General features: G+C 38.6%; 1 protein-coding gene across 2 annotated transcripts in view; it reads right to left on the minus strand.

Moving 5' to 3' along the window:
• Cttnbp2 (cortactin binding protein 2) overlaps positions 1 to 22,772 on the minus strand; it is a 141,110-nt gene that overhangs the window by 91,683 nt on the left and 26,655 nt on the right. The window lies entirely within an intron of this gene.

The raw sequence follows: 22,772 nt of genomic DNA on the forward strand, positions 1-22,772 counted from the left end.
TGCTCTGAGTAATGGCTCAGGAGGTCAGGTGGTGAGCAAAAGCCCAATGTGACCCCAATTTTGACCAGCCTGGCATGCCATTCAGCTCATTTAAAATTTTTCTTTCTGCTATAGCTGCAATATTTTAATGCCCTCCCCCAAGTCCATATGTTGAGGGCTATTCCCAGCCTGTGGTGTTACCAGGAGTGGTAGAACCTTTAGGAAGTAGATATAGTGTAAGGAAGTTAGGTCAAGGGACCATGCCCTTGTAGGACCCTGGACCCTCCTTTTCCTCTCACTTTGCTTCCCATAAACCATATGGTCCTGGACTGAAAACTCTGAAACTATGAACCAAATAAACCTTTCCACCTTTTAAGTTGATTACCTCAGATATTCTGTCCCAGTGATGGAAAGCTAAACACTTTCCCTTAAGAACAGTCTTCAAGCTAGGCACAGTGGCACACGCCTCTAATCCCAGTGGTTTGGAGGCTGAGACAGGAGGATCACAAGTTCCAGGCCAGCCTCAACAACTTAATGAGGCCCCAAACAACTTAATGAGACCCTATCTCAAAATAAAAAATATAAAGGACTGCTTATGTATCTTAGTAAAGTGCTGCTGGTTTACAATCCAAGTATCCCCCTGAAAATAATAGTCTTTTATATTACAAATGATCCAAATATAGTTTTTCACATGATGCCCCCTCAGGGATCCAAATTCTACTTATAGTCTTTTCCAATTTAAAATAAAATTAGTGGTCATTACACACTATGTAAATGTATCAAATCACTATATTGTGGCCAGGCACAGTGGTGCACGCCTGTAAACCCAGCAACTCAAAGGCTGGGGCAGGAGGATGGCGAGTTCAAAGCCAGTATCAGTAAAATCAAGGTGCTAAGCAACTCAGTAAAACCCTGTCTCTAAATAAAATACAAAACAGGGCTGGGGTGGCTCAATGGTCAAGTGCCCCTGAATTCAGTAAGTTTCCCCCCCCCAAAATAGTAACATTGTACCCCTCAAATCTGTAAAATTAACATTTAAAAAATTAAGAACAAAGTAAAATAAAAAAATATTGACAAAATAACTTTTAGCAAAACTTCAAAAATAAACAAAATTATCTCTATGATATAATTTATAGTTCAAATAATAATCAGGTAAGTCACAACAAATAAATCCCCTATAAGGAATTTTCTAGCCTGAATGACATTATGAAAATATCTGCTAGAAAAAAATCTAAATTTTTTATGTAAAAAAGATCAAATCACAGGATTCATATTTTGTAAAGTTTGACCAACTATAAAAGACTTCAACAGATTTTTTAAAAATGCAATTATCTCCTTGTGGTTGAATATCATTAAAATATAGTTCACAGAATCCCAGGAAAGAATATAACCCATTTTACTCTAAATGTCAGTTCATGGGTAATAAAGTTAATTTCACACCAATGAATAACACTAAATGCAATTTTCTATAATTAGTCTATAACAATCTGCATAAAATGGAACACTAGCAGAAGAAATATATTGAAAGCCATCAACATTTTTCCTAATTGAGGTCATTTTGGAATAGTTACTAGGAAAAAAAAAAGATATTCTATGCTACTGCCATTGAAAAACTAAGTTAAAATAAATCAAGCTTAATTCTGTCAAATGTTAAACATGTTATCTAAAAAAAATATTATATATGGTTCCTCACCTTAAAGGTGACTGCATTAAACAATTATTACATTTTTATTACACTGTCAACAAACCACCAACTAGATGAACCCAAGTGTTAGGACAAATGGGAAAAAAAATTCTAACATTTCTTTTCCTACTACCAAATAATATTAAGAAATAAAATGCACAAAAAGTGCGGTTTCACTGTAAATTTAAGCTACCTTTCAGAAAATTATCTTAAATTTAAAAGATAACAACATTTATGAGTTAAAAGCATTTGGTGCTTCTAAGTTCTTCAAATTCAATTATGTAATCAATACATATATTGAATAAGTATCACTTGAGAGATGCAATTTCAAAAGCAATTCCATTTTGTACTTCACTTTCCCTTAACATGAATTCAATGTAATTCTCCCCACAGTCCTGGAGAAAAACTTGCACAGCCCCATGGTATTTCTAAGCAATTCCATTTAATGAAAGTGCTATAGTAGTCACTTTAAGTCACAGAACAGTCCCATTCTAGTTATTTGAAAATCTGTGGCTGTCTCTCTTCCTCAGCTAACATCTACTGCAGGCCAACACTCTCCACCTGGCAAGGGAGTACATAGCAAAGCCTTTTCTCCTCTTTCTAAGCTGGCTTCATCTTCTCTGTTGACAGGTGCTGTAGGAGGATAAAGAAAGAGGTGAGGGAAGTAGGAAAGTTCTACATGCCTTTTATTAGTTGGTCTGCTATCTTTGTCAATTGAGTGTGGTAAATATTTAAGGTCTACTCTTTTCTCATGGTGTCCTTGGTGATTTCCTTCAAGGGCTACTCCCTCACCACTGCTGGGACTCTTTCATCCTGTTTTCTCAAGGTAGGTCACAAATTTAGTACTGGCTACCTAATCTTCAGGACCCAGAGCAAAAGGCAAACCTGGAGGCCCCACACTCCCCAAAACTTAAAATTTCAAGATGACAAGAGCCCAGTGTTTAATCACATGGCCTTTGCAATGCCACAGGTTACAAGTCCCTGAAGCCAGCCCTGCAAATGCTCCTCATGAAGCATCTGAGATAAAACTTTTGTTGGCTGAAGTCCTGTGTTCTCTCCTGACTGCCTTGTGTAACAGGACCTGAATCATTCTCATTCCCACTCTTCGATGCTCCTGGCCCAAACTGGTCTATAAGAAACACGCAGAGCTCTATCCAAAAGAAAAGCTGGTCTTCTCAAAATGACTATGGCATCTACCCCTCCTCACTTCCACAGAATGGCTGCTTGTTCAGCTCCACTTTCACTTATCCCCAGGAGACTGCAGGAGAAACATAGCAAGTCTTTAGTTTCCTTGAAGCCCTTTTTTACTTGAGATGATGGGAGACCTAACTGGATGAGCAAGACTCATGGCACAATTCTCTACAGGGAAATGTTCTTTGATAAAACCCTTCCTTTTTGGTCTCAACAGCTAGATTCTTTTATGTGCCCTTTCAGTGGAGGTAGAAGGTTTAAAAGCCAAAAGTACATTTTAAGTATCACTTCTGAGATTTTGAAACTTGGTTTTCGCTTCAGTGTTTTTATATTTATCAGGATGGGCTCCTTAATGAAATTACACTTGAATGACCCATTTTTATTACTTTGTGTCTACTCACTCATCCAACATATTAAAGCACTAACTCACGCCATTCCATAAAATGTAGGTTATTCTTAGAGCAAACTTTTCCTTTTTTGTTTTTTGAACTGGGTATTGAACACAGGGTTGCTTAACCACTGAGCCCCATCCCCAGTCCTTTATAAAATATACTTTATTTAGAGACCAGGTCTCACTGAGTTGCTTAGGGCCTCACCAAGTTGCCAAGTCTGGCTTTGAACTCATGATCCTCTTGCCTCAGCCTCCTGAGCTGCTGGGATTATAGGCATGTGGCACCATGCCTGGCCAGAGTGAACTATTGATGGACGAGTTAACATTAACCTTGGCAAAATCTAAAAGGTAAATACTTTAATCATGAACTTATTTCCAGTTTTTCCAAATAGATTTCATGGTCGGGAAATATGTAATATTTTTTTCACTATTATGAAGTAGTTTTGTGTGCTTTTCTCGTGTTTCATTTTGTTTTAGAATTATAAGCTTTAACTATTCATAATAGCCAAGACAGAATCAGATGAGGTGTCGTTGACAATGAATGAATTAAGAAAATGTGGTGTGTATCTGTATCTCTCTCTCTCTCTCTCTCTCTCTCACACACACACACACACACACACACACACACACAACAGAATATTGGAATTCTGCCATTTGTGGCAACATGAATAAAACTAGAAGAATTTATGGTAAGTGAAGAAAGCCAGGCACAAAAAGACAAAGCATGTTCCTACTCATGTGTGGAAGCTAAACATGCTGATCTAATAGAAACAGAATAGTGATCACTAGAAACTAAGAAAGGTGAGGAAGAAGGTGTAGAGAGGGAGGTTGGATAACAAATACCAAAATACATTAAATCAGAGGAACGAGCTCTAGTGTTTTAATATTGACATAGTTCAGGATTTATTGTATGTCTCAAAATAATCAGAAGAGAGGAGTTCAAAGGTTCCTAACTCAAAGAAATGATGAGTTTTAGAGGAGTTGATTCAATCATTGCATTGTATATCTGTATCAAATTATCATGCTGTCCCCCATAAATATATACAATGACTATGAGTCAAAAAAGTTTTTTTTTAAATTACTAGCTTTAACTGACAGTCACAGTGTGGCATTTATTACATGGGGGAAAATTTTTTTCCTGCTGAAAATGTTATATAATTATATGTATACAAGATCATAAACACAGAAATACCAATTAGTTTGCTTCTCAAATATAGACTGACAGTTAACCTTTACAGTGAAGTACAAGATATGTATGTTAGATTCCCTTAAGGGAAGAAATAGTGGCTCTGTATTTTCTGGGCATTTTTTTCTGTATTTTCTGCCAACTCGCTACATGGTTATGTTCCTGATGTCTTTAGTGTTCAAAATGAGAGAAACGAAGCATGCCTCATTTGTTTCCTAAGGTACCTTGAGTTTAGACAACAAATCTGATTTTATTTTTATTTTTTTCAGTTCCCAAAAGTATAGAAACCCCAGGTAAAATGAACAAAGACAACACATACTTCACTAAAATTAAAATGTCCCCTGAACTTGTGGAGATGGTTTTCAGAGTTGTTAAGTAGTAAGTTTTTATATGACTATATACTAATTTGTTTATATATGTTATGTTTACATATGTATATGTCATATTTTGATATCCCTATCTTATAAGCAGGGTTTCTAGAATTAAGTGCTCTTAAGACTTACAATGCTCTACAATATTCTAGCATCAGACTTATGAAGAAGAAAATAGTTGCTCATCTTGATTCTAGAGTTAAATGTCATAGATTAAATGAGAACATGCCATAAAGAAAAGATGTTATATCAATTCTTAGTGCAGTATTCAGATGGAATACAGCAAATTATCCACTAAACAACTAAACAATAACATTGAAAAAATACCTTTATACATTTGGCATTAGCATGAAATATATGAAGTCTTTCATTGATTCTTAATTGAGAGAAGTAGAAAATTATTTTTTCCGCAGCCACATATCCTATCCTAAATGGATGAGTTTTCCTAATTGGAGAAGGAGAACACACAGCAGATCTGATTATATACCCAGGAATTTTTGGCAACTTGGAAATTCCAAGATCTCATTACCAGAATGGTGGGCCGTGGGAACATACTCAGGTACCTTCCGGGTCCAGGCAGCTAGCTCAGTGTGCATGTTTGGCATGCTACAGATCAATGTGGAAGGACAGACTCTGGTGAGCTAGGGATGATATGCTCTAACAAAAGGCATTCAAGTCTTAGAAAATTACAACAGTGCCAGTCAAACAAAATACAACTGGCAGGCCTGGTCTGGCCAGCAGGATGCCCAGTTATAATCTCTGACTTACTGGAAGAGTTGTCACCGCCAGCCTAGGCAGATTGTATATTTCTCTAAACATTCTGTTTGCAAGTGGGACACTTTTTCTTCCAACTCATCAAAGGGGCATACGATGGGTGCATAATGCATACAAGTTAAATGGATAAAGGCGGCCTCCAACAGATTTAGGAAAACAGAATATGTAGCCCAGACTATCGGGAGGAAGGAGCTCACATCACATTTCCCAGTTGGAGGGAAGTACAGTCTCTTTGCCATGGAACAATCTTTCCAGGAACGTGGGGCAGAAGCTAGACCAAAGTCAGAATCCTACGTGCAGAACTAATTCTAGAGCAAATAGTGGCTGAGAGTCAGTTCACCCATTTCCCAAAACTGAACTGGAAGGACTTCACTACCTCTGCAATCTAAATTCAAGGAGAGGAGATTCAGGAGGATGATAAAGGGTAGCAGTTGTTTTCCCAGGATTCACAATTCTTTGTAGTCCCTGTTCTTTGCACTCCCAATGCGGATTGTATATAGTAGGCACTCCGTATACCACTCTATCAGAGAAGCCTTTCGAAGACGGCAAATTTCCTGGTCACCACTCTACTTACAGGCCTCAACACTCATCATCAGCACCTCTGCCCCATGCCCTCATCCATTTCATGCTCTTGCTGAGACAGCTTCCCCTCCTCACCCAAAGAAGTCACCATGGAACACCAGCCCTCACTGGCACCTCCTCCTCGGCTGCTCGTCTCAAAAGTTCAGAGTTCAGCTTGTTTTAGATTCAGCAAATCATCTATAACTCTAGGCCATTTAAAATCACGTTACCTACTTTCCAATAAACATGCTTATTCCTTTTAACATTCTTGTATGAAAATTTACTTTCCTTAAGCCATCTTACTTTGTAACAAAGTATTTATTTCAAATGTACTTCATTATTTTTTAATAAGGGTAAGTCAACAGCTGGTCCAGGTGGCCTGTGTCTGAAGTTGCAGCTTACTCAACAGGCTGAGGCCTGAGGGTTGTTTAGCTGAGTGCAAGGGACAGCCTGGGCAACAAAGAGAGACTGTCTTTTAAAATGCAAAGTCAATAAATAACGGCAGATCAAAAATATAGAACACTTGAATATATAAGGAGACCATGTAACAAAAAATAACTTAAAATGTGTATCATGCTGGGTTTGAAGAAGCCTTTCCCTAAAAGAAGAGCTGAATGTGCAGCTAATTTCTTGGTTTATGCATCAGAATTACTTGAGAATGAAGTGCATTTCAGGGAAATGAGTCATTATGAAGACACAGGCTGACTGTAATTATAAAAACAGACTCAAAACTCTCAAGCCTAGTCACACCGATGAATACAAATAAAATTTCATCAGAATCTGAAGTTGTATAAAATCTTGTTGAGAAAATCACAAGCACGAAGTGAAAATATGGCCATTATTCCAGGAGGATCTGACACATACCGACTTATTTGGCTTTTATTGCTTGAAACAATCAGCTGAACTGGTTTGGATGTGATTCAAAAGTAAAAAAGAATATCGAAAATATTGAATTTTCTATATTCTATGTTGCTACAGTACAGATCCAGAGAAGCCCCTAAAGGCCTATGTGGTTAAAGTTTAGTCTCCAGTTTGGCATTATTGGGAAATGGTGGAAACTTTAAGATGTGGGTCTTAGCGGAAGGTTTTAGATCACTGAGGGTGAACATGCGCATAAAGGAGCCTGTGGGGTCCATAGCTTTTCTTTTCTCTCTTATGTTCCTAACCATGAGGTAAACTGTTCGCTATGCTGCACACTCCCACAATTATGTGCTACCTGCTCTCACCAGATGCCTAAAAATAATGGGTCCACCTGATCATGGTCACTAATCTCCAAAAACTATGAGCCAAAATAAACCTTTCTTACTCATAAACTGATTGTCTCAGGTATTCTCTTACAGTAAAGGAAAGCTGACTAACATACATGTGATCCTCCTAGGAAAAAAAATTAAAGCATTCATTACAAATTGTAGTTAAACACTATAAAACATAACACAAATCAATTTTTTAAAATACTTAGAAACGTTTATTGAGAACTTATTGTTTAATGTTATGTGCTTTATGTTCATTTTGCCATGACAAGAAGCCCAGGAAGTGGCCATTACTTTAATTCACATTTTATAGACAAGTATACTAAGACTTAGATTTAATTCCTTGCTCCAGATTGCTTCAACAGGAGCTGGTCTTCAACCAGGACAGTCTTATTAAAGCTTATACTTCTGAGCACTAAAAGGTAATTATGATTAGAGTATTTTGGAAGACTAGAGAAGGCTTCAGAAACAAGTGCTGTTTGAAACACAATACAAACCATACAAATAAAGTCTTAAAAAATAGATAATGTTCACCAGAAGTTAAAGTTTTCTTTGGGCCATATATGCACTGCCAGTGCTATCGATCATGTGCCACCATGGCCTAAGCAGAATTATGCAGTCCTTAAGATTCTAATATCATGTACATGTAAAATACTAATCAACAATAAAAATTGTATGAGATATGTTTTTCCCAAACCACTGTTACATTAAAATTTAAACAACCAAACCTAGTACACCTCTACATCTAACTGCAAGGCAACTGCTGAGGATCCCATCCCCAGCTCTGTCTTCCCCAACACTACAGGCACTATCTTGGGTACTAAGGACATGAGGCCATAGGGGATGGTTAAAATGATGAGTCCAGTCTGACAAAATTGACTTTTGCAGGAACACGTATGGGTCAGTTCACAGAAGCAAGTGTGAGAAACACTTAGTGGTTTCAAACAACAGCATGCTCACCTTGTGAACCACAGAACAGAAACTATGCCCCTCCCACACCCACAACTCAGCTCTAGCCTTCATTATTCAACAGAAAGCAGATGTCTGAACTACACAATACCTGGATTCCTGGGCTCACTGTTGGCTGAAGTTTTTAAAGAATGAGCAACAGCACCCAGGTGTGGTGGTGCACGCTTGTAATCCCAACAGCTTGGGAGATTTAGGCAGGAGGATTGAGAATTCAAAGCCAGCCTCAGCAACAGAAAGGTGCTAAGCAGCTCAGTGTGACCCTGTCTCTAAATAAAATACAAAAAAGGGACTGGGGATGTGCCTCAGTGGTGGAGTGCCCTTGAGTTCAATCCCCTGTACTCAAAAAAAAAGAATGACCATCAACAAAAGAAACTGAAGACAGGACTAAAGAAAAGGAGAAGAAACTATTTTGTCTTAAAGGTGGTCAAAGCTGCTCCAAAGATATAATGGGCTGCACCAGACTGAAGAAATCTGTCTCCAGCTGTGCTTCAAACACAGGCTGAAAACAGGCAGTAGGAACATACTGCAGGGACTCAAAACTCAGGAATATTTTGCACCTAAACTGCTACCTTCCTCTCCATCCTTAAAACACTAATGATTCAAAGTTAAGAGGGATAAAAAATACAGAGAGATTTTCCCAAACACTAACATAAAAATTAACCTACCAGTCCTACATCTCTGTCTTAGTGGTAGTGATCTCAAAATTAAATAAAAGGAAACCTACGAGGCTCCTGTAAAAAAGCAGGGGTTGAGGTGGGGTGGGGTGGGGTGGGGTGGAGTCCTGTTTATAAATAAATGAGAAAGGAAAGCCAGAGATAAGCTGTGATCTGGGGAACTCATTCTCACTCTAGGAGGGGTGAACAGCCCAGGAGGAGTTCATAGGTTCACCTTCACTGTCACCCATCGCCCTGCCCCCACGGTGGTTGGGTAAGTCCAGAGAATAGAACAGCAATACAAAAATCACAGTCTTCCCAAAATTGATAGTCATTGCCCTTCAGTGGTCAGAATGCTTTAGAAATTCACTAGCCAGGAATGAAAAATAACTTCTGGAGTTAAATGTTAACAGAATCTGAAGAGTTCACTTTGGTAACGACATCTCAGACACTTCACATTGTGAAGACATACATGGGCCACAGAAGTGAAGGGCAGTATGGTGGTATCACATGATCTGCAGCACGGGACTGTGGTCAGAGAAGAGGCGTGTCTCCCTCTTCCCTGTCCCTTTCACCTTTATCTTCCAACCTGCTGGCCCCCTGTACTGCCCCACCTGCTCATGGTATCATAGTCTGGATGTACAGAAACTGTCATGCCAGAAATATACATAATGTATATTCTGGATGATATAACAAGACTCGCTTAGATTTATTTGGTTCCTGAGGCTAAAATATGGAAAGTATACTTCAGAAAACCATGAATTTTCTTTCAAAAATAGGAAGCATTCTAACAGAACCCATGCAACAGCTTGATTTTGCAGAAGCCAGAGCCAGAAGTAACTTCATGCTTCTGTGAAATCCCCCAATTCTTTATTTTTACCTCTTATGTTGCCTTACACACATTCCCCAGTACTCATCTGATCTATAGGAAATAAGATTACCTTATTCCCTAAGTAGGTCGAGAATGGCACACAAATACTGCACTGTTCTTTTCTAGGGCCAAGAGTAGATATTATTAGATGATCAGCACACTTTAAGGTGAACCTAGAAACAGTCCCAAAGTTCATTTTAATGCATTGCTCCAGGCAGCACTACCTATCAACCAGAACTAGGAGAAGGATGAACCAATCCACCTTCAGTGCCCTGCTACAATTGGCTATTGCTCTATTTCTTTTTCACCTTTGTAACTCAAAGAGTTTCTAGCAGAATACCCAAGACATACCAGTTACTGTTTACGGCTGATAGTAATAGTGTCCATAACTGTGATTAATCATTCACTATGACTGTTAATGATACATGACTGTTTCACATTGAAGAACGAAACAATTTCAAATAGCATGAGAAGTACTATTATTCAACCTTAATAAACTAAATCTGCTTATTCTAATTTATAAACATGCTTGAATTTTTTTTATTTCATATAATACATGTTCACTGAACTTTGGAAAATACAGATGAAAGGAAAAAGAAATAATTATTCATAATTCAATCATCAAAAGGTCATAATTATATTTGCTACCACAAATATTAGATTGATTATTTCTTATCTTGATTTTGTCAACTTGTCTCTGTTAGAAGCCAAATATTTGTCCTTTGCAATGAACTGTCCTTTTGTCATTATTAACTGTATTATCTTTGTGATACTGGGTTTGTCTTTGAATCTTTTGTTTCTTTATATTTCTATTCATAATTACCAATGTAAATGTTTAAACTTGTATTATTAAATGCTATAAATAAGTAGGACAAACCTCCCTAAAAATATTAATGTCTAAAATTTTCTTTGCTATACTACCAGCTAATTCTAGATGAAATTTAGATATATTCTTATCAACTTCTGAAAACAAGCAACTATAATTTAATTGGAATTACACATAGGTTAGAAATACATTTGAAAGAACAGGACTTTTCCATAAGTCTTGTTATTGGAAAAATCTTTTGCCTCATTTATCAAAGTTTGCCTTTTGTATCTTACAAAAGTTTTACATTCTCAAATCAATATACAAATATTAAAGTAAGTATTTATATATCTTTGGAAATATCCTCACTTTCCTACTTTTCAGTTACCTAAATTGATAAAATTGCTCAAGCAGTAAGACTCAATCTTGGCAGCTCATCAAAATGGCCCATGAGATTCTATAAACATTCAGAGCTGGACTAACACTCAAATAGTTGGCCTATGATGGTTCTAAGCATTTTCAAACCCCAGCAAAAATAAGAACTACTGCTATTCATGAAGTCAGATGTACTCAACATGCCCATGGATAGGAAAGAACTCATAATCATCTAATACCAAGAGAAGCATGCACAGATATGGCACTCTATGGACAGGGAAATAGCTCCACTGTAAGTCAATTGCTATACTCTAAAGAAAATAATTAGAGAAAAGAGATATTGCTATGCCACTTATTCACTTTATAAACTTTGCTTATTAATGGATGTGTTTTTTAGCTTTGGGGGTAAATTTAGAAATAAGCATTTACGCATTGTATTTAGCCTTAAAATAACAAACGAATGGAAGTCACTCATTTTCTGAAATTCTAAATCACAGTCTTTCTGTAATGTTTCCTATAGTCTCTAAATACTAAGTAAATTGGCACAACTTTTCCAAAAAATTCCAACATAAAACTTAAGTTTGTGACATTTTATGAACTAGCAAAATAGGTCCTGTATAGAAATGGCTTAGAACATCTGTAAGAAAATAGATGTTTAATAATTAAAAGGAGAGTTAAAATTTTGATTGATCATTGATTTCAAAATAAATATTTGAAAAATAAGGGTTCTGGACTATAGTTTTAAATTGGATAAAGAAGCAAACTAACATTGAATATCCTTTGTGCTTGCTGGGCCAAATTACTGCTCTGAAATTTTCCAAAGTGAATTCGCCCACACTTGCATGTTGTTCACATCATTTGACTCCATCTATTTGGTTTTATTTATTTATTTATTTTGACCATGTTTTATCATCTAGGACATTTTGACTCATAACCAAAAAAGGAAAAACAAATATTAAACATCTTGCTAAAATGAACATTACTGTAAGCAGCTATCCAAACAAACAAGCAAATTAAACCCTCAAGAGAATGCAATATAGCATCCTTGAGGTATTTCAGTATTTCAGGAATAAGGAGCTTGACAGTATAATTTCAGAATGTCTACTTTTTTTGAGACTTAAAAAAAAAATGTGGAAACAGTGGTGGGTATGGAAACAGTGGTGGGTGTGGAAACAATGTTAACATAAGCATCCCCACATGAAAAATAAAGAAAGTGAAAAACAGAAATACGGCTGTATCTTGTCTACTGAGGATAATATCACAGATCATTTCTATGGGCAGAGGTTGTGATTAAAAATTTAAAATATGGTCCTTTTTATATCCCTAAGGAACATAAGTTGGCTTGGTTAAATACAAATTCCCTAGTACATAAAGATAGAATGGCAGAGAAGTTTTGCTTTTGCTGCTGCATCCCATTCCCAAGTCCCCACAGGACCAGCCCTGGTCACTGAGGAATAGCTCACCAATTGCAAGAACTGCCGAGCATCTGGGAAAATAAACAGAAGGCTCTTAACAGTCTCACCATCTACCAGCTGAAGATGACTCACCCCATATCAAAAACAATCAAGGGAAAAGGAATGCCAACAGTTTGAATGCAGTCTTTATTCACACCCTGCCAGTGATTTTACCACCATTAAATGTTCCCCAATCCTGAGAGAATGTATTCCTCCTGTGACATTCCTCCTGCTACTCCCCACAGCAAACCAGAAAACCTCAGAGGATGTCAGAAAAGGATCCCTGCAAAGATCATGGGGCAACTTTTTGAGGGGAACATCACCATGAACTTGCAAATAAAGTAAATGTGCATCCCTCAGAGAGGTGTCAAATATGCAAGCCATAGGTAAGACACTCCTTGCTAACTTTAAGTCAGAGGTACAGGAACTTGGGCAAAAAGGGGAGGAGAGAAGCTGATCTTGTTCAAGGAAGAGACAGATCTCAGCAGGACAAGTGTCCTATGCAGGAACTGGGATGAATCCTTTTTCATATCATACAACACTGTCTTCCTTCATTGTAAGTGATGCAATAACAGCTATGAGAAATGCTTTACAAACCATAAAGTACAGCGTATAGATTAGTTACTATTATTCATGTTGAATTAAACAAGTTCCTTGTCACTGGCCTGTTTGTGTTGGCTTCTGTATTTCTATTTCTGCTAGACATTTTATTTTATGTTAAATCATTTATTCAGTGAGAATTCGTCAAATAATATCTGTGTACATATCTATTTTATGTAGATATGTACACAGAACAGGAACCAGCTTCCCTTGCCTTCTTTATTCTGCTGGACATCCATGGGCTGAATGGTAAGGGAGTGGTGTACCTTAAACCATCACTAATAAGGAATAAATGAGAAGGTACTATAAACATGTGCTGCACATGATGAAACAGTAAAATGTGGAGTTGCTCCAGAGAAGTTCTGACCAAAACAAATGGGAATCATTTCCAGAGTCTCACACATGTTTATGAGTGGCTGTGATCAATTTCTGAACAGAGTAAACCTGAACTTTATTTTTAAAATCTATTCTTGTATGAATCCATTTTCTCTTTTCTAAGCTATGCCACCCACTTTCTTACTGAAAGTGGAGTTCGAGCCTGTAAGTCTTGGTGGCCTCAGAGTTGATGATGCTGTTCTTTTGTGTAGGCAGCACATGACATGGCTTGCTGGAATTTGCTGCAGGAAACAGATGAGGACCTGACCATTCCCACCCCCTCTATTGTGAAGCAGCCATCAAAGGCATCTGTCTCTATCTTTTATAGCCTCAGTCTTTCATTAATATTCCTGGGCAACACAGGATTATAAGCATGACCAAGTCAAGTCAAAATGGCGCTGAGGTCCTCAGAGTCTGCCTAAAACATGTCAGTTCTTAAAACTCATAGTCACATGGAAGTTAGTTTAAGTAGGACTCAGTCTACTGAGATACTGATGGTATCTCTCCCTACAGAGTAGACAGAAATACCAGTTCAGATTGAAGGTCTGTGGTCTTTTCTTTGCATAAAGAAGATGATCTTCCCAGGACACCACAGGACTAGGAAAGGAAGCATCGCTACAAGCTCTCATCTTCTTCCTGGTAGTCACTGTCTCTTCATCTGACTAGTCAGTGGGAAATTATATGGCTGTAATTTCAGCTCCTCTGTGCTACAGTGAATGCACCAAACAGGAATCACATCCAAGGTCACAAGAGCACCATGCTCAAACTGACTGATCCAAAGGCACATCAGAATTTGCAAGAGGACCTGTCAGAACACATATGAGGTATTCTGATAACTGAGCTGACTCAGTACAGCCATGCATTTAGAAGATCCCTCTAAAATAATACCATGCTTGCCAGTGAATGCACAGGCTGTTTTGCCTGGGTAGACTATTTTTAAATATTGGTGCCAGGCACATGGATATTTGCAGCTATGTTTGAGAAGTAATGGATAACATGTACTTGAGAAGTAAACCTGGCACCCATAGAAATAATTTTTACAGTAGCAATAGAATAATCCAGGAAAAATGACCAAAAAAAAATCAATTCATGCAAGGAAAAATCTTTTTTCTTTTTTGGTACCGGGGACTGAACTCAGGGGCACTTGACCACATCTCTAGCCCTATTTTGTATTTTATTTAGAGACAGGGTCTGAGTTGCTTAGCACCTTGCTTTTGCTGAGGCCAGCTTTGAACTCACAATCTTCCTGCCTCAGCCTCCTGAGCCACTGGGATTACAGGCATGCACCACTGTGCCCAGCTAAAGAAAAATCTTAATAGCTCATTTCTAAGACAATTATTTGAAACTGATTTGGTATCAGCAATAGTCTAAATTTATTTCTCTTTTTTAAATGTTAAAATAACCCTAACGACCACAGGATTTTTAACTATGCACAAGCACTTCTATAGAATACACAAAGGTAATCAATTTCTCTTTAAGTCAAGGAGGATAATAATCAAATAAATGCACCCATGAAGCTGAACTGTGTTATAATGGTTTTACTATCAGTCTGGTGAGCCAATCACAAGAGATCTTCTAAGGTTAAGAAATTTATCAGCACTATGATACATTAAGAATCTATCCCAGAACCAATAAACCTGTTAGCCCATGTCTGAGTGAACAAGGAGAGACACATTGGAACATGACAATGCACCTCCCCTCACTCTGAATGTTAAAGTCTCTGGAAATCATTTAGAAGTGCAAGTGAAGAATTAGAAAGCCAAAGAAGGTCTCTAAGAGGTCACTGTTCTCACAACTGATACCTTATCTGGAGGGAGAAGGTACCCGGGACTGCATCAGAGTCACTGAACAGCTGATGGCTTTGCTGCAGTGTCTGACTGCTCTCCCTTCCTTATGAATGACTCCTCTGTGGAGTGAGCTCCCCTCTTCCCCTGCTACTTGTTCCCGGAAGCTGCCTGCTCCTCCCAGAAGATAAACACCTCTCTGTCTGAATTCACTGAAAAAGTAATGATTGTTTTTGTTTCACAAGGTCATAGCAGGAATTTATATTTGAACTACCCTTTGGGGAGAACAGCCTAGACTCGTCAAAAGATCTCATTGGATAAAAACATATTGTTTTTCTACATATACTTTTTTTTTTTAGATACATGAAAGGAGTAAGAAAGGTCATAATTCTACCTGTGGATGAAATATGTATTAGCGATTATAACAACACTTAGGTGAAACATAGAAATACTTTATCTAAGTTTTCCTATTCACTGAGAAGAATGTCATTATCCAGAAGGCCCAAATCATGTAGATAAGGAAAAGAACCAGAGCCCTCAATACCTTAATATTGTCTCCAACAGCCTGCACTGGAGGATCCCCCCCGCAAAAAAATTCTTGTGTGCTTGCGTTTAATCTTAACTACTCTTCATTCCCCCTAGTTTATCTTCTACTCTCCATCAACTTTCCTATACAATCCACTGCAGACCTTGTTATGGTTTTCATATGGAAACCAGAGTGTCACTGCGATGTCAGCTTCCAAAAGCCCTCCTCTCTGATCCAGGGCTAATCAATCAAGGTATATAATTACTGTATCTTAAATATTGCTTGTATATCTCCCTTCCTTTTTATCTCCCTTCCTCTCTATCTCAGGGACCAAAGAGTTACTCTAGTCCTTTTCATCTTTCACAATAGTCCTGTTTGGTCTCCACATCTCCAGATCTGATGTCCCTGCAACCAACTTTCCTTTCTTGTGGATAAGAGAGCTTGCGCCACCGTGCAGATCTGAGACTGCATTTCTCACTTTGTTGAGAACTCTTCAAGACTTGATAATCAAGCCCAAGCATTTCTCAAGGCCTTCTATGATGTGAATTGTATGATGTATATTATTCTCTCCTCTCATTTCTTATGTACTACCACCTACCTCCTCTTCACCTCCTGAGCTTTGTATCAACTATATTTTCTTATTTCTATATTCTTTGTGTTTTTCCATATGAGGCCTCACTGATGAGGAAGAGACTGCCCCTCCCAGACTATTCAGTTCTTTGAGATAGCAAGTGACGTCCCATCAATAAGAGGGAAAATAGCTTATACTGCTCCATCCTCAACTGGAACTCTAAGCCTGAGCAGGCTAGCTGCCACATGTGAATGGATACTCTGAATACCTAGCCTCCTGCCTGGAACAGTGCAAAAGTGCATTTAAGTGTTTGTAGGAATGATCCTCTTTGCACTCTAAGGACAGCATGGTGAGTTATCATCATCATCTTGTCCACATAAAAGGTATGCACAGAAATTCATATGTTCATCTTGCTTAAAGCTAATAAGGACTGTAATGTATTCCACTGTTGCCGTGTATTTAATAAGTACATAAATAAATAAACAAACAAAACAAATAAAAGATGAGGGGTGTAACTGAACATCTGGAAAGACACTGGAGATCATAGGGATGCACAGCCACATAACTCAGTCCAGTATGGGGGCTCTGGGTTTCAATTGGCTGAATTTGAATTGTGGCTCTAAAATTTCCTGGCCGTGCTCTGTGCTAAATGGCTAAACACTCCAAACCTTAGTTTCTTATGTGCCAAACACAGATAATAAGGCCTAAATCACAGGATTGCTGTAAGGCATAGAGAGATAATCAATGATCAGTGCAGAGCATGTTACAATGTATTCTGTCATTCTCAAGAAGAGAGGATAATTGATATACCACCTTAAAAGTGCCCAGACTGAGCCAGGTGTGGGTTAGAAGAGGCCTGGCTAACAAGGCTAATTCTCCACATTCTCATGCTGCCTTCAAGATCAAGCAGAAGTCATGCTCTTGGATTAGCAAACTAAGAACTGCTGTTAACTTTGTATTATTTCATGCTCTCCTCCCACACCAGGTTCTCTTCATAAAAGTGATTGACAGTGATCTTTAAGAATATGGACTGAGAGGGTTAATAAATATGCACTCTTGTGCAAAATGAGCTCACAAGGTCAGGTGTTTTTGTTCTTGTTTTTTTTTTTTTTTTTTTTTTTGCCTCGGTCGGTAGAGTTAACTGGAAGAAATCATGGGTTGAGAAATGGAGACAGTAAAATTGAATTCTAATTGACACATAATCTCTGGGTCTGGCCAAACCTAAAAGTTAGATTTAGTCCTAAAAAATTTCAGTTACATGAGCCAATATGTTCCTTGGGAGTTATTTGGTTTCTGTCAAAAAAAAAAAAAATCCTTAAAAATAAGGCACTGAATTCTACCCTATTATAACAACATTACTACCAATAACAACCAAATGTTCACTTGATAATATCTGCCAGCCTAATAATAAACCACAATTGCTCTTCTCACCAACTCTTACTGGCAGCATCTTTTCCAAATTTTTCTGATTTCCCTTCCCCCTCTCTCAGTACATCCTGGCTCCTTTTTTGCTCTTAAACTCTTCCTGTCATTTGTCCTAACCAGTTTCCCTCAGTGAAGGAAATATCAATGACCTATTTCAAAAGGATGAGCTAGGTACCCCTGAAAAGGGACATTCACCTTGCGGCCCCCAGACAATCTTCCTCATCATCTGGCCTCCATTTGCCTTCTCAGCCTCATCTCCTACTCCCCATCCCACATACTAACTGAGCCAACCCACAGAGATCTGAAAATTAATACATCATTGCTTTAAACCACAAGATTTTGGTATAGTTTGTTATACAGCCACGGCACCTGAAACATTAGCCTCAGGGAGGGAGAGTCCACCTGGGCTTTATCTAACAAGATGCTTGGCAGCACTGCATAATAATAGGGCTTTTACAAAGCTCTCCCACCAAGCAGCAGAGCCCATCACTGACGTCAGCAACTATCAGGGTAATGCGAGAGAGAAACAAACCAACCAACCTCTAGACTTTGAGCCTAAAGATCAGAATTCTGCCACCAGGAGGTGCTGAGGTGCAGCTTCCCAAACAGGACAGTGGGCCTGTTAGTAACAAATGCCAGCACAAAACATGAGCAAAGGCGACTATTGAAGAGTCTAGTGTGCCTATCTGGCACCTGTTTTGGAAGGTAACTTAGAAAGACCACAGGTAATTCTTCCCTTTAGACACATACTTTTAAAATTCACTAACATATAGTTCTACCTCCTGCTCTGGTCTTAACCTGCTGTGAGACTCTGGTCACTCTGCTTATCTCCCTATGCCTCAGCTTTGCCATCCTCAGTGCAACTACCTCTGGGTGCCACAGAGTCAAATATGTTTACTTCTATACAATCTCCCTAAAATGATTTTTACAACAGTTTTGTCTGTCAGATTTTCTTCTCTAATAATATTAATAGTAAGCTGCCAAATAATCAAATCTGATTAACATAAATTTGTAAAGCTATGACTCAATTCTTCTCTTATTGACAGGAGGTGCATATGCGTATGTTCTCATGAGTGTATACACATACAAACATTACCACATGCATACATATACACTCCCCCTCCCCCTCAGACAATCCATAAATATTTAGGGCATATTTTAATGGCTTTTGAAGGCTGCAAAAGCAAAACCATAACTAAGCATCCAGCATTACTGAACCTATAGGCTTTTGAAAACTTTATAGTTCCAGAAACAATCTAGAAGGGGAAAAATTTATATACCTTTTGTGGAAGAGTAGAACCTTTAGCCACAAACAATCTTTTGATCAAAAAGAGTCAAAGAATAGTTCTGATACTGTCAGCATCCCCAGCACCAAGTCAGGAACAGGCTCATGACACGATTTAACAAAAGCCCTCTCCAACGCCTTCCCCATAACTGTATACTATGTCTACACAGAAGGGCACTCTAGCAGCTCATGTAGTTCACTGATTGGGGCTAAAGAGGATGGTTCTTATCTCTTTAATAGAGTCTGGGCCTCTCCTGCAGGTTGTTATTACCAGTTATGTCCTCTAGTAGAAATCTGAATGCTAAGGACCAACCCCAAGTAATCAAGAAACACTACCCATGTCCTCACTGGGGGAATCACACACCCTGGCTTTGAGACTGGGACACAGCTGAGTGTGAGCAATGCGTATTTCAAAAGTCAAAATTTCCAGACAAGTTCTTCTCCAACTTTTTAATTTTAGGACCCTTTACATTCGTAAAAGTTATTAAAGGCATAAAGAACTTTTCTTTCCAAGAGTTACAGCTATTTCTAATTACCTTTTTAAAAATTAAAATTGAAAAAATTTTAACTCACTAATTTATTTTAAAACAATAATAAATTGATTACAGGTTAACATAAACAACATATTATTTTAAAAATTGCTATATTATCCAAACCTAAAAAAAGTTCATTGAGAAGAAAGTCATTGTTGTGTACTCCTGCATATTTCTTTAGCTTCTGGCTTAATAAAAGATAGCAATATTCTCTTACCTGCTTTTTCTTATACCATGTGTTGTGAAATCATACACCACTGTCACCATTGGAAAGCTCCAATGCATCCTCAGGAGAAAATGAGAGTGAAAACAGAAAATATCTACTATTATTTAAAAAAATATATTTTGACTTCATGAACTACTTAGAAGGGTCCTGGGGACCCTGAGCCATACCTTTAGAGTTGCTGGTCTAAACTCTGCTCCTTGTTGTCTTTATTTCCCTTCCATCTCCTTCCTTTCTTTCATTATTCTTTCTGGAACATTTCAACCTTGAATCAGGTCTGCTACAGAGAATGAAGAGTCCTCTATCTATATTTTTCCAGAAAGATCATGAGAGAAAAGCACCCTCCAAACATCAAATGTCAATGTGGTGCCTCACGACCCCAAAAACCTTTGCCCCATACCTATCTACAGATAAAATTGCGCTAGATATAAAGTTATGGCTTTCAGATTGAGCCCCTCCTCCCCACCAGGAATTATATTCATGAGAATTCAGGAAAAAGAAAAGGCTTGATGAATATGACCACTTTTCTGTTCATGGTGGCTGAAACATGACGAGGTATTAAAAGAAGAGAAAGTCAAGGAGGAGGAGGAGGAAGAGGAAGAGGAGGAAGAAGAGGAGGAGGGAGGGGGAGGCTACAGAACAGGGACAATCCGAAGTAGTTGGCATTAGAATCCACAGTGGGTAGCAATCAGTATGATGCAACTACAAGGGCACTGGAACTGAGAGACAAAATAAAGAGCAGCTGCCCTGGCCCTGGTGATAGCAAGCAGGAGACCTCAGGGGAAGGAGTCACGTGGGTGGGACCACAGGTTCTCACAAGCTCTTCTAGGCTTCCTGGTACCACATTCACCACTAACCACTGTCTATATACTATGGGAAGAAGTGGGAGGAAAGAGAAGGGAAGAGGGAAGAAGGAAGAGAGAGGAGGAAGAGGATTATGGGGTGAAGGAGAAGTGGGTGATAACAAAGTAAAGTATTCCTGGCTTCACAGAAATATATATTCAAGCATACAACAGTACTAAGTGTCCTGGCCAGGGGTTCTACCATCTACAGACAAAGAAAATAGATGTAGGGAAAATGTATTCACCTAAAATTAGGAGGAAAAAAGAATATTTCTGTGTAATGAGGAAAAGGTAAAAATTATAAGTTTATATGATACTCACCAGTCTAGTGCTCTTGACATAAAGATTCACCTATTTTTAACAGGGCAATGTGGAATCATTCTAACTCCATTTATTCAATAAGAACCCAATACAATAGAGTAGTGAACAAAACAAAATCCCTCATAGAGCTTACACTCTAATGGAAAAATGAAAACAAACACTAAGTGAAAATACATCAGATGGTGATGTGTGCAATGGAGCTCAACCTGAAGCCATAAAGGAGGCTGAGGAGTGCATGTGGTGTGGACAGAAACCATGATTTTAAATCAGAGGGTCAGCAAACATCTCCCTAAGTGGAAATTTCAGCAGACAGCTAAACAGATGGGGAAGCAGTTCCAGGTCCAGGGCCCCAGATAGAAGCTCTCCAGTCACAGAAAACACATAAAACCCCAGTCTAGGCAGGGCAAAGGTCAACAGGGCTTCAGAGAATAAGGGGAAGGTAATAATGGGTGTTCCAACAAAATAAGGAGTATAGATCATGCAACTTCAAGGCCATTGGGAGGCCTTTGCCTTTTACTCTGAGAAAAATGACCACCCAAGGCAGCTGTGAGCTGAAGGGTGACAAGATATGACCTGTTTTACCAGAATCACTGTGGTTACTATGGAAATAGACTACAATGGGGTAATTGCACAGCCAGCAGACCCATTAGAAGGCTATTAAAACAAGATGGATGGAGGAGTTGGGGTAGGAAGGAAGATGATCCCCAAGATGTCAACACCCTAATCCCTGGTATCTATGAATATGTTACCTTGTGGATGTGATGGTGCACACCTGTAATCCCAGTTACTCTGAAAACTAAGGAAGAAGGATTGCAAGTTTGATGCCAGTTTGGGCACTTTAGCCAAGGCAATACACTGTCTCAAGATAAAATGGAAAGGGCTGGGGGTATAACTCAGAGGTAGAGCACTTGCTTAGCATAAGTGAGTCCCTGTGTTCCATCCTTAGTACCAAAAACAAACAACAACAAAAACCCCGAAACCAAGCAGATTAACCAAACAAGGCAGAAGGGCTGTGCACATATAGTCAAGTTAAGGATCTTGAGAGGGGAAGAGTATCTCAGATTATTCTGGATGGGACAGATCTAATTCCAAGGGTTCTTGTCAGAGGAAGCTTTCAAGTCAGAGGAAAGAGATGTGACATGGAAGCTGAGGTCAGAGAGAAACAGAGTTTGGAACACACTACCCTGCTGACTTTGAAGATGAAAGGAGGGACTACTGGTCAAGGAATGCAGGCAGCCTCCACCTAAAACAAGGAAGTGGATTCTTCTATAGAACCAGAAGAAATGCAGCCCTGACACCTCATTTTAGATTTCTGAGCTTCAGGAGATAATTTGTGTAGCTTTCAAGCAGAAAATTTGTGATCATTTCTTAAAGCAGCACAGGGACACTAGGGCTGTATCAGGGGAGAATAGGAAAAGCACGATTTAGAGTTTAAATTAGAGCCATCAAGATTTAGGGGTGGGATAGGAGAATGGGAAAAAAACAGAGGAACCAAGTCTTACTCCACAGTTGGTCCCCCCAACAACAAAAAATGAATTGACTTTCAGTTAGAACAGTGTTCGCAGAAACCTGACTAGAATAGATTCGAAGCAGAATGGAAGAAAAGAAATTGTGGTCAGTTAGTAGCAACAATTGCAAGGTATTTTACTGTAAAAGGGCACAACAAAATACCATAATGGCTAGAGGGTATGCAGGGTAGATCTGAGGAAAAAAATTGCTCCTGAGAGAGGACACAGAACCAAGCACATGATGGCTGGCTGCACCTGAGCCATG

This window comes from Callospermophilus lateralis, chromosome 1 (assembly GCF_048772815.1).
Source record: "Callospermophilus lateralis isolate mCalLat2 chromosome 1, mCalLat2.hap1, whole genome shotgun sequence".
Classification (NCBI taxonomy): Eukaryota; Metazoa; Chordata; class Mammalia; order Rodentia; family Sciuridae; genus Callospermophilus; species Callospermophilus lateralis.